The following is a 12,847-nucleotide window of genomic DNA, read 5'->3' as shown; positions in this document are numbered from 1 at the left end:
AATAATCATGCACACCTTTTTCTTTTGGTCTGGAAATCCTCTCTCCTTCTCTTTAGTGAGGGGACCCACTGTACCTCTTTTTCCTAAACCAAAAGGGTCTAGCACAGAATAGCATGATAAGGAACTAAGGCTTGTCCACACACAAATTTGCACTGAAATGACTAATTCAGTTGTACTACACACCTTTAATTATATGTGGACATTGTATTTCAGAATAAAAGTACCATGTTTTGATTTAGCTTGCCAGTACAAAAATGACGTAAGCTAGATCAATATAGAGTGTCCTGAAACTGAAATAAGAATGTCTACCCACAGACTAGCACTGAAATAACAGGATGTGTGAATTACAACTGAATTAGTTATTTCAGTGCAAATGTGTGTGTAGACCATCTCTTAAAGGCTTTCCTGACGCTACTCATCTACATTGTACTCGGTTGATTTTCATTCCCTCTTCCCAACATGTAAGGCTGCTGCTGTCCCCTTTTGTAGCTAAGGGGGCTGGTCATCATTTGGGTGGGAAATCTCCAAGGAAACCCATTCTGCTGCAGAGAATGTAAATGTATCAAAGCCTGTTCTCTGTCCAGACCGTGTCACTTGCCCAGTGGAGGTTAGGGGGATGCTCTATTGCTAATGTTGTCTTTTGGCTGAGATGTAAAAATGAGTCCCTGACTGCTTACCATAATTGAATATGGCACTTTTCACGCTGCTTTTCAACTTGAGTAATCATTTTCAGCTATGTAAAGTGGGTGTAAAATGCTCCCATTCTGATTTGGTAGCATTATATATCTATATTGTATTCACTTTGCACAGACGTTACTGACTACAGAAGGTTCTGGGAATTTGAGAATCAGACCCAAGAGGTATGTATCAGTAGTGCTAAAAACAAACAAACAAAAAACTACTTTTGTTTTGCTGATTGCTTCGTGTTTGAAAGGGATGGAGGAATAGCTGACATTTCACATAGAAAGAAAATGAGTCTGGAAGTTATCAGAAGTGAATGGTGATATCAGGCAGAATAGAGAACTGGAAAATAGATACATAAATCATCCAGTTCAAAGCAATTGTAAGAGAAGGCATTCAAAAAGAATAATGCTAATGAGGAAGCGGCCATACTATGCACCATCATAAGCAAGGAGTTTATAAACCTATCTTTGATTCAGTTAATCCATTCTCTAGTTGTCCACTTCATTGAATTCTTCGGAAGACCACATATATAAAATCCACATACTGCTCCCTATAAATACATCAAGGGGCTAAACACCAGAGAAGAAGTATGTTTAAGCTAAAGGGACCATTTTGGCACAAAAATAAATTGCTATAAACTGGCAATGAATAAATTTACGTTGGAAATAAGAAGAAATCTAACCATCAGAGGGGTGAGGCTATGGAACAGCCTCCATAGTAGGGGTAAACAACCTAACTAGTTTTAAGATGGAGCTTGATGAATTTATAAAGTGGGATTGTATGACAGAGTTGCTGTGATAGCAGGGGACTGAACTTGATGTGGACAGGAAGTCCCTTCCAGGCCTATGTCCTGTATTCCTATGCTGCATGTATATGACACAATTTGTTATTGTGAGTGTGCATTCCACATTTGCATGATTTTCACATTCTATTCTACCATAGGTGTTTTGTCACATGATTAAAGAACATCCATTATAAGCACACAAATTAACTCTTATATCCTCATGCACCATCTTTGCAATTGTTTGGTATGAGAGCATGAAATGTTACGTTTGCAGGCATGAAGATGGAATAAGAAGAAGCTCACCCCTCTAAGGACTGTTTTTATAGGCAGGGCCATACCTACTGCAGAAAGTAACCAGTAGTGGCCCTCCTAACAAGGGAGAGCTGCCATTAGGTGCCAAGATGACACTCTGAGGCCTGGTTCTAGGTGGGATGGATGCCCCCATTGGCTGGGACATGGGTTTGATGCTTTAATAGATGTTTTCCATCTCTAACTTTTATGATTTTATTACTTCAAATGGGAAGATGAAAAGAATGAGTTGCCAGAGTTTGTTTGCTCTCTTTGTCTCTTTTTCTGTTTTAGGTTATCTTTTTTTAAGTTACCGTGACTAATCAGTATCAATAGAAAAAGGATAAAAAAAAGGGAAAACTCAACATTAAACAGAATAAAAGAAAGCTTACAGCTGAAATCTAATTGATTGAATTTGCACGGATGATTATGCTAAATGCCCTTGTCGAAGTTTGAGTGTTAGGAAGCAAGTTTAATCCCTTTTTTTTTCCATGTTTGGAAAAGAGAAATGAGTATGTGTTTAATGCAAGTTTTATAACTGCAACAATGCCAGAAGGTTGCATGAGCTGTTAGTAAGACCAAAAGACTAATAGCCATAAAGAATCATAGGTTTATATCTGCTGAATCTAATACAACCTGTTTGACTTTGACCTTGTATCTTCAGAAACTAACTTGAAAAATTTCATTATGTAATTTTATAAAACCAGCAAGACCATAGTGAAAAATATGAATGGTTGTGGGTAACACAGTACCACTCTGTGTGTGTGTGTGTCCTGAAGAAGTTCACAAAAGATTATATGTTTTTGTTGTTGTTGTTGTTAGGGTTTTGTATAATCCACATTTGTTTGCAGCAAACCTGTAATTTCCACCCACCCCCACACAAACAAAAATCTGGGTTTTTCATCCATCTAATTTAAATCTTAAACTCCATTAATCAGAGAACATAATACAGAGGAGTTTCTCTCAATTTACACCAAGGTGACCTGAAAGCAGAATGTGGCCTAATATTTCTGTAGGGGATATGAAGGTGCAGCTATTGAATCTTACTCTATTTAAATATAAAACTGGGAAAGATGAGCACTTTGGCCTTCCCAAACAGCATAGTCTGTGTGCTAGAGCTGGTTGAAAGATGAGTCCAGGCGAGATTCATATTGAGATGTCAACATTTAAAAAGCAGAAAATAGAAGCTGGTGATGGATGACATCCTCTTGTCAAACTGCCAGAAAGTATGGCCCAATCAGAATCTGAAACGTGAGGGCCGCAAAGTGAGCTGATGTGTTTTGGGGGATGACAGGTCTTGATTGAAATACAGTGGAGGCTAGTATATTTAACAACCCCCTCCTCAAAAAAAAATAAATAAATAAAAATAAGAATCCTTGTGTGTGCTGCTGATGGTTGAAAGGTCAGTCTTTTCTTCAAAGACTGCTACACTGCAGCAGCTGGAACAGTAGGATCAGGAGTTGAGTTTCTGAGAAGGCAGCAGAAGGAGAAACGAGCTATCAAGTATCTGTTTTGAGGTTAAAGATATTTAAGTGCTCACTTTAGTAGCATTTTGCCAGTGTAATATAGATGGCATTGAGTGCCAGCTTCAGGAAACTTGCTCTAGAAACTTTAAATTACATAGAGAAAATTCAATTGATATCAAAATAATTTTATTTGAAAATTAAAAGGGGATTTAGACAGTGATGCAAACTGGTTATTAGACCTTCTTGAGGCTGAAATTATTCTAAAGAAAACAGGACAGGAAGCATGAGCAAGAGAGTGAGTACGCAACATCTTTCTTAAGAATAACATTCCATCTTTAATCACTAAAACTGGAAAGAAAGGGTGGAATGATCTGGCTTTTCAAAGCAAAATAATTGGGTGTAGAGTCCTTACCCTTCCTATAAAAGGGAGTATACAGTCCCTGCCATGCCCTGCAAAGCCTCAGGTGTTTCAACCCTGCCCTGCAAAATATGAAATGTTATCTCTCTCTTACATAATTAAGGTTATCCCTACCCTACAAACCAAAATTGTTTTGAGGATATATTTTTTATTCCCAAATATAAAATGCATTCACAATGTAATCCTGTATCTCGCTACAGTTAGTCCAGTATAAAATTACTGATATTTGAGCTATTCTTACCCTTAACTTGATAATTTACAAGTGCAGTTAGTGGGTCTTTGATCTCCATCAATATTAATATTTTCATATGTTTTTTCAAGATTAATATTGAATTTTAATTTTAATCATTTCCTGAAAGAAGGTATCGTACTTTCTTCATAAATATGTAAAGCAAGAAACCCCCTCACAAAAATTGGATCTGATCTTGATCTGTTTTTAAAATTAATAGGCATATATTTATGCTTGGCCATTAAAAAGTTAACAGTTCCCACTTGGTGGTTATTTTCACTGCTTGTGTTATTTCCTTTAGTAATAGCACAAATTATATGGTAAATAAACTTGCAGATACACCATTGCTGAGTGCTTAGTTGCATGTGCTCAGTTACATTGATTGAGTAATACTAGAGTAACTAAGAAGGATTTGTTAATATTGTGGTAGTGTCTGGTGGCCCCTGTTGTACTAGGAATTGTACAAATCAATTGTAAACAAACAGGCACTATCCGGAAGAGTTTACATTCTAAATGCACGAGTTGGACAACTGGTGAGTGAAAGGAAGTATTATTATTCCCATTTTACAGATGCAAAACTGAAACACAGAGAGACAAACGACTTTCCCAATGTCATGTAGGAAGTCTCTGACAGAACTAGAACCTGAAAAAGATTTTCTGAATCCCTGTCCAGTCCTTTAACCCCTAGTCCATCCTTCCTCTTCATTTTTAGAAAAGGAGATAACTGTGGGTAAATGATGACCACTGTACACATAAAGTATAAAAATAATGAAAAACATATCCAAATATCATAACAGCTCAACTAACTTGGTTTCATGTTACAAGGTTAGCGTGGATATTTAACATATTGTTAACTCCACATGGTTAGGAGCTATTTATCTTGATGATATTCATTAATAAAGTGATATAGGACAGGAATAGTTGTTTTCCTTGAGGCCAGACCTGAAAACTTCAGACTAAAAGGGGGTTTCTTTGTTTTCATTCAAGCAAAGAAAATATCCTCTCCCCATCACTTTGGCATTCTTAATAACAAATGACAATGATGAATATCATTATAGCAACAGGATTTAATATCTTACTCTAGGAAGAGAAAATATATGATTCTGTTTGGAAGTCAGGCCTGCATCTGATCCATTTCTATTCTTCATTTATGCGCATTTGTCAGAGGCACTGTGTAACATCCTTGAGGGAGATGAAATACCGATGGCAGATACATGTAATAAAAGATTTGAAATTCATTTAAGATTTAATAAAACAATATTGAAAGATGAAATATACCTTCCTGTTCTCTGCTGGCAGGTTAGCTCTCATAATTTTCCATTAAATATAATATATGTTAGAGGATCATTTTCTAATGGCTAATTTTCCTTGGCTTCACTTTCTGCTTTGGTTTCAAATTTAAGTGAAATGTCTGAAATGTTAATACTAACATGAGTCCAAATCCTGGTCCATGCACAGAGCCTGGATTAACTGGCTGCTTCAGGGGCAGTTCCTGGGAGAATCCTCTGCCCCAAGCTTTAGAACGGCAATAACCTTTTCAGCAGCTGCTCTGTATATATGGGTAGGGTGTGGTGTGGCCCAAGAATTTATATGGTCATGGATACACTTGGACATACCCTCTCCTCACTGAGCTATTTTCCCACCCTGAACCTTCCTTGTTTGTTATGGCAGATGATTTCAACCATGGGAACAGAAGAGTGTCTTCCTGAGAAGGCAACTGAGTAAATTTAACCAGTAACATATTTTTTAATCTATATTTTAGTGAAATTGCCAATTGCAGTAATAAACTGGTTCCTGTGGTTTCCATTTAGCAGACAGGTTTTAGAGCAATGGGTACTGGGGCTACAGCTCTTCCAGTAGAAACTACAACAGGTCAGTAGCAATCAACATTGAACAGAAGAAACCAACTGAAGGATTGTAATAGAGTTAGTTAATATTTCAGGTCGACTGAAACTATTTATCAATTTAACACTTATTTGACAAATAGTTTGACAAAAGAAATGTTTTTGGTGTCATTCACAAGACAATTGGTAGAGGAGGAGGCAGATAGGTGATAGGGAGATTGGGAGAGACCCGCTCTACCAGACCCTATAACCTGGTGGTAGGGCACTCATCTGGGAGGGAGGAGACCTGCGTTGAAGTCCCTGCATCAGAGTGGGGATTTTAACCTGAGTGCACTACATCCTGGAGTGCCCCAAACACTGGATTATTGCATATAAGGTGGAGCATCAGCACCGCTATGAATCCAGTACTTCGTGAAATGATGAAATATCTTTCTTACATGAATTGTATTTGCACATCTTCTTCTAACTGGGGCTTGGTTCCATAATTTGGACCCCAGTAGGTTGAGAGTTACAGTCTAGAAGTGAGAGAACTTGGCCAACCTGTGAAAACAAATGAATTCAAACAAAAAACTTTGTAAAAAGTAATAAGTGAAAATATTTAAGAAAAAAAAGTAGGTACAAAAATAAAAGGATGAAAGCCCTTTGCTATTGTTAATTAATTAATATTAATATCCTTCTTGAAGGAAGAAATGTATTGTAACCATTTTATAAGTGGGAAAACTGAAGCATAGAGAAGATGTTAGCACTTGTCCAAGGTCACACAGACAGTTATTGGAAGACCTGGAACTAGTTCCAAGGAGTCCTGGCTTCCAGACCCATGTTCTAACCACTAGCAACTCAGTCCCCCATACATTTATACCAATATTAATATTAATAATTAGGCATGTACAAAAGAAATTAAATAATAAAAAGACATTTAGTCTTTTCAGTATCTTTCCAAAGACTGCCTAATCATCTTCTCTTTTGTTCTTCGGCAGGGATTTGACAGATACTAATTTGTTGGTTTTTTGGTTTGTTTTGTATGTGCAGACTATTTTAACTAGGGATCAGCATCCCTTCCACACACACGCCACCCACCAGAATGCTTTTAACTCAAAAGGGAAATCACACTTTCAGGTAGAAACCTGCAGTATTTGGACAGCTGCTTAATGTGTAAAATTAACATAGGTTTGCATAAATGCGTACCTTGATTGGAATGTTAATAGCCTTCAAAGGAACAGGATGCAATAGTTTAATATATATATATATATGAGAGAGAGTGTGTGTTGAGTGGATGGGGATATGTTACAGACCTGTGATATATACACAGTCAGCAGAATGAAGATGTTTCTTCTTTAAGGTATACTGGCGGGGGGCGCAGCACGAGAAGGTTCTTATTCTGCAGCTGCAGATACAGTTTCCTGCCATATTATCAGATATAGTTTCCTGCCAAAAAATACCCAAATGTACAAGAGCCACTTGCCATTTGCCAAGTGCTTACCCCTTCTTGCCAAACTCCATAAAGCACAAGTTTGTCATCTTTTAAGAAAACGAGGCAGCTGAATCTGTAGAATAAAACATCATCCGTGTTTTTACCTGATTGTTAAATCATTGTGTGAATTTTTTATTCAACCAGTAGCTCTGTTTAATCTAAGCCAATACCCCCACTATGGATTTAGCAAGTTCTGTGATGCCAGAGGTACTCTTTTCCTGGTGACATATAAAACCAAGGGCCTGACCACTCATGTGCATTAAAGGTACCACAAAGCTTTTTATAAAGAATGAAGTTATTAATTTGGCTAATTTTTGGCTAAATCATAAATCTGGTAATAGTTTTTATCTACCTACATCAAAAGAAAACAAAACAATAAACAAAAAACACCCCTGTCATTAAAATTGAAGGATTTATTTTCCATTTCCTGTCCTAAAAAAAATGTTAGGTACAGCTGCTATCAAAGAAAACTTGTTGAATTTAATTCCTGAGGCATCTGCATTTCAATAGTAGGTTAGGTGAATTGCACACATACAGACTGTAAAGTGTTGGGATCCATCAGGATGAAAACCTCTGTATACATAAAATACAATTATTATTATTTTTTAAATTTATTTTATTATCCCCTTTTGCACACAGGTCACCAGGGGAACAGGAATGGTCTGTGAAATTTGTTGATGGGAAATATCCTAAAAACATGGCATGCCAATGAGAAAATAAGTGGAATCCATTTTGGCAAAGAAGAGGATTGTCCAATAAATGATCGACTACAGGTAAACTGAAAGTATTTTTCGTTCATATTCCTTTAAGATGTACTGATGCCATATGTTTAGTTATATCTGATATTTCCATCACACACATAACTGTGTTTACCCAAATTCTTGATCACTGCAGACATTTTTTCTTATTTTCAATGATAAAGAGGGGGGGGAGTGAAAAATGATTATTATATCAGTGGTGATTTATTTTTATTATGAGTATCAAATTGACCCTTAACATGATATTTTTAGGCATTTCACTGGAGCTGAAATCACAGTAGATTGAAGGGCTTAGGATTCATTTTCATGAATCTTGCAGATTTATTTGGTTTTGCTGACAGCGTTCTGTGTTCTGTATTTGGGTGCCAATTGTATCATTAACACAGAACAAAGTGTTTTGGAAAGTTGTCTTTTTCTTGGAGGCTGGCTTTGACAACTCAGATACTGAAATGAAATGAAGATGTTTACTCTTAGCCTGACATAGATGCTGCTGCATTCTAATAAAGAGGGGGAGATAATTCAGTCATATGGAGAGTTTTCAAACCACATGACTTCCTCTGAAGTCTGTGGTGACCTGGGAAACATGCACTGGCATATGCTGTGTGAAGAGAGAAATAACACACACGCCATAAAATATGGAAGGCTACAACCCAGAATTTCTCAACTTTGTTTAATGCTTAATCTGTGGCAACCAACATTATACATAGCTAATGAGAATGGATTTCCCTTTAGTCCTAACTGGAGTTCTTCATTCAGTAAATATGAATATTATTGTACAGAATTCATGAAAACTTATATGTGATTTTTGAGTAGGTGTCAGGCATGGTAACAAAACAAACATCACAATATGCTGATTTTAGGACCATCTGTTGTTCTGGATTTGTATAGCATCTAGCATAATGGGGCCATGGTCTATGACATGGGTTTCTAGGTGCTATAATAATACAAATAAATAAAAATAATATAGGAGATGTTTGCTCCTTTGATGTCTACAGATGCCAATTAAAGGCAGCACACCTGATGCTCCACTATCTTGCAGCTTGTATAATCACTTACACCTGTGAAAATTGAATGCAGTGTACCACCAGGTCAGAATAGAAGCAATTTACGTTTACTTTACACAGAGGTAAATAACTATGCAAGCTTTAAGGCAGGGGAGGATCAGGCATAAGTATTGTTTGCTTTTATTAGAGGGAGTCTGTGCGTGTGCAAGGAATGATTATAAACCAAGACAGAGCACTATTGGCAACAGGATGGTAAAGGAATACTTTGGAGAGGAAAAAAAAAAACAACCACAGTGGAATGAGTACCATAGGTTATGAGTACCATAGGTTATGTACCATAGGTTTCTTAAATAATGTTCTGCCATCCAAGTAGATACACATCTCATATATGCAGGGGCAGAATCGCATAGCAATGTAGCTGAGAGCAAAGGAAGAGAAGTTATTTAGTTCATATAGCATGCAATACAGTTGAATATTTATACATTATCCGTCTGGCAAAGTATCTCAAAGCACTTTACAGCACTGAGTACAACAGTGACTCTCACATATTTTGGATTATGGTAAGAGACTCTTTGAAAATCTATTAGTGTTTTAACACAAATGAAATCAGGGACATTTCATTGCTGGTGGCAGGGGTAAAGCAGAGTAATCATTTGCTTTATATCAACTGACCTGGAATTTAGGTGCAGTAAACTAACTCCTAAGAATGATGAAAGCTTTAAGGTAATTTCCAAAGCTAAAGAAGTGAGAAGATTGAATGAGGTAGGTAATGGAGAGTGGACTGATTTTTGTGTGTGATTCTTTCCACTCTAGTGGGGGGAAAAATAAATAAAAAGCAGCTGTACATTGTAGATGTTTACTATACTATTTCCAGTTATTTTTCTCTTGAGAAAATGCCTCAGGCAAAAAGCTTGTCATCATCCTGCTATGGTGGAATGTTGCCTTTCTATTTGTGTGCTTTGCTGCTTCAGTCTGTTGCCTGATCACTTCTCCCAATAACTCTTCCCTGCCTTGAGAGATTTTTTTATGGGTAACACATTCAGGATGTAAAATATAAAGAATGGAAACCAGTGGTCTTGATCTGATTATGAAAGATTCTATGCTAACTTCAAAATACCATGGACCCGAATGGAGGGTACTGAGTACCTCTAAGACTCCAATCCTAGATAGAACCCATCAGACATAGCTTTTAAAAAGTCCATGATTCCAAGGCAATATTTCTTGAGGTGCCTAAAGAAGTGAAGACTAAGGGAGTTGTGTTGTTTTTTGCTAACATTAATGGAGATTCTTTTTCAGAAAAAGTTGTAGGGTCCTATGCTTTTAGAAAAGGAACATCATAATCTTTCCCTCTACCACTAAGAAGTTTTGAGAGGCCAAAGTAATAATTGTCAAGTCCTAGATGGCAACAGACTGGTTGTACTTAAAATATTTAAGATAGAGTGAAATAAAAACCCTTATAATGAAGCCATTTTCCCATGGATCAAAATCACTCTAAATGGAGTGCCTCAATATCCCTATTCACTCTAAGCAGGTTCCACTATAATTACAAAGAAAACTGGGGCTTGCAATAAATTTTAATGGAAAGAAATAAAACTATGAACTGATGTTCACATCCATCAGTTAATCAGTGCTTTTCCAGCAATAACAGTATGGTTTTAACCACATTCCTTCGCAACAATTTTCTCACACACAAAAAAGGTATTATTCTCTTTATGTGAGTTATCCTAGGGGAAATAAAAGTTTTAAAACTTACTTTCTAGAGAATTTTCATATCTTTTGAAAAGAAAAGCAAGACAATTATAAGTTCTCCTGAAAAATGAAACAACAAACTCTTCCTTTTAAGAGTTGGCCCACCTACCAGTTGCTTGGCAAGATTTCCTCCATCTCAGAAGTGTTTCAGAGAGCCCTTAGGCTGAGTTATATCAGACTGTTCCATCACCTCAGAAGATGAAGAGGTGTGCTGCAGGCATTTTGCTCTGAGGGGTCATATTTAGTGTTGACTCTCAAAGTCTGAGTAAAGTACCCTTCTCAAGGGAAGAGAGGGCTAAAACTCCAAATGCTCTTTGGCAAAAAAAAAAAAAAAAAAAAAAAAAAAGCAAAAGCCTCCCATGTACAATGTATCAATACTCTTAATTTCCAATAAATTTCATGTCATGCCTGGAAAATGAATTGGACCTATCAAGCTCAAGTCCTGAAGATATTACCAGATTTTACCCCCTCTTTACTTAGGCAAAACTTCAATTGACTTCTTTGAGAGTTCTGACTGAGTAAGAATCTGAGGATTAGGCACTATGTGAATATTGCATTGTGAGACAAGCAGAAGTTATGCTAACAGTTTCAGGTAAACTACATATGCTACTTGTTAGTTCAAAGTAATTATTCTATATTTATTGGTATTGTGACCCAGCTAATATATTCCAAAAATCCTCAATGCAACACTCAAAAAATGGATAATGTTTAACAAACACATTGATCATGATGCTGAATGAATTTGGATGGCCTAGGGATTCATATCCTAGCTGGTTCTGAATTGGTTCTGGAACTATTTGTCTTTATCAAATAGGAATTCTTTCCCTGACCTGAATATACTCTGAATGGGGAAACTTACCTTGCCATGAAATACTGCCCTTTACAGTCAGTGGAGTTAAAAAGACTCTTTTTTTTAGCAACGACTCCTAGTTCTCAGAACTAGTGTAAAACTCATTAATGTTTACGGTGCCTCAGTAATCATTGAACCATATATGGCTGAGACAGAAAATGCCATGGTACTGGAAGAAAAAGGGAAAGGGAAAACAGGAAGTAGGGGGGTTGAGTCTAAATGCTTGCAGCCAAAATATGCTCACGGTTATATTTAATTTGAGCTCAATATTCAGCTCTGTAGCTCAGTGAAGTTACTCTTTCTATAATCAGTGTAAATTAAAGCAGAAATTTAGCTTCATTTTTGGGGTAAATTTTCAGTACATATTTAAAGCTAAACTTAGTCAATGTCAGCAGTGTCGCTTATTCTTTGGATTCAAGGCTGTGTGAAACATAGCACTTTCAGTTTCAAGGAGGGTTGTGCAAACATTCTTAGGTGTAAGTTCTTTTGAGATCACATCTTTTGAGTTTGGTTTGGAGGCATTTCATTCAAATAATCCAGAGTGTTGCCAGAGCCATCTTGTTTTGCCCAGTTCCATCTGGAATCATAAATGTTTCCCTTGCATCCTCTTCTCTGGGAGAAACAACGAGAGTTCCTTGGGACAGAGATCATTCTTTTATCAGTCCATGTTCATCAGTATGATTTGAAAACCTCTGGCAAATCTTGCCTATGTTTTGGGTTCATAATGAACCTTGACAACAGTAAAGCTTTTCATGTTTGGCTTGTGATAGATTTTTTTTTTCTTTTTTTGAATTTTGAACTCTTGGTTAACTCTCAAATTCAGAGTATGGCTTAAAGAATTGAAATATCCTGAAGATGCCTCAGATGTCCTTCAGTTATGTAAGGACTATCACATCAAAAGTCTTACTTTAAGTACCATCAGAAATAATCCTTTTGCTGGCAAAATATCAAGAGGAACAGTAACCCAATAGACACATATTCTGTCTTTGTATTTCCCCCCTTACAGAGTCCCCTCTTTGTACAAATCAGATTTTTTTAATGTCATTAAGGCTGAGATTTTCATAGTACATTTCAAATTAATGGAATGTGTGAGTCTAAATTCCCTCGGTGGCTTTGAAAACCTCAGCCTAAATCTGTGTGAATGTGTCCTTATTTTAATATAGAAGGTGAATGGATATATTTCAGTGGTTTCAATTTTGAAACATTGCATGAGTGTGCCTTTAATGGCTTGGTAATTAGTAAAATCAATAGGAACCATGACTAAAGGGAATTCTGAAGAGGACACAATATGAGTGCTGAACT

At 36.6% G+C, this 12,847-nt stretch overlaps 1 long non-coding RNA gene across 2 annotated transcripts in view; it reads left to right on the top strand.

Moving 5' to 3' along the window:
- The window catches only part of LOC137159377 (uncharacterized), a 403,501-nt gene that overhangs the window by 217,968 nt on the left and 172,686 nt on the right, over positions 1 to 12,847 (top strand). For both annotated transcript variants that reach the window (XR_010921622.1, XR_010921623.1), the window contains exon 3: positions 7,824 to 7,957. This is a non-coding gene — a long non-coding RNA (uncharacterized lncRNA). The remainder of the gene's footprint in view (positions 1 to 7,823; positions 7,958 to 12,847) is intronic.

The sequence above is a fragment of the Emydura macquarii genome, unplaced genomic scaffold (assembly GCF_026122565.2).
Source record: "Emydura macquarii macquarii isolate MOO-44397 ecotype Brisbane River unplaced genomic scaffold, CSIRO-AGI_Emac_v2 contig_1876, whole genome shotgun sequence".
In the NCBI taxonomy this organism is placed as follows: domain Eukaryota; kingdom Metazoa; phylum Chordata; order Testudines; family Chelidae; genus Emydura; species Emydura macquarii.
The sequence above is the reverse complement of the archived record's forward strand: the minus strand, read 5'-3'. Positions and strand labels throughout refer to the sequence as shown.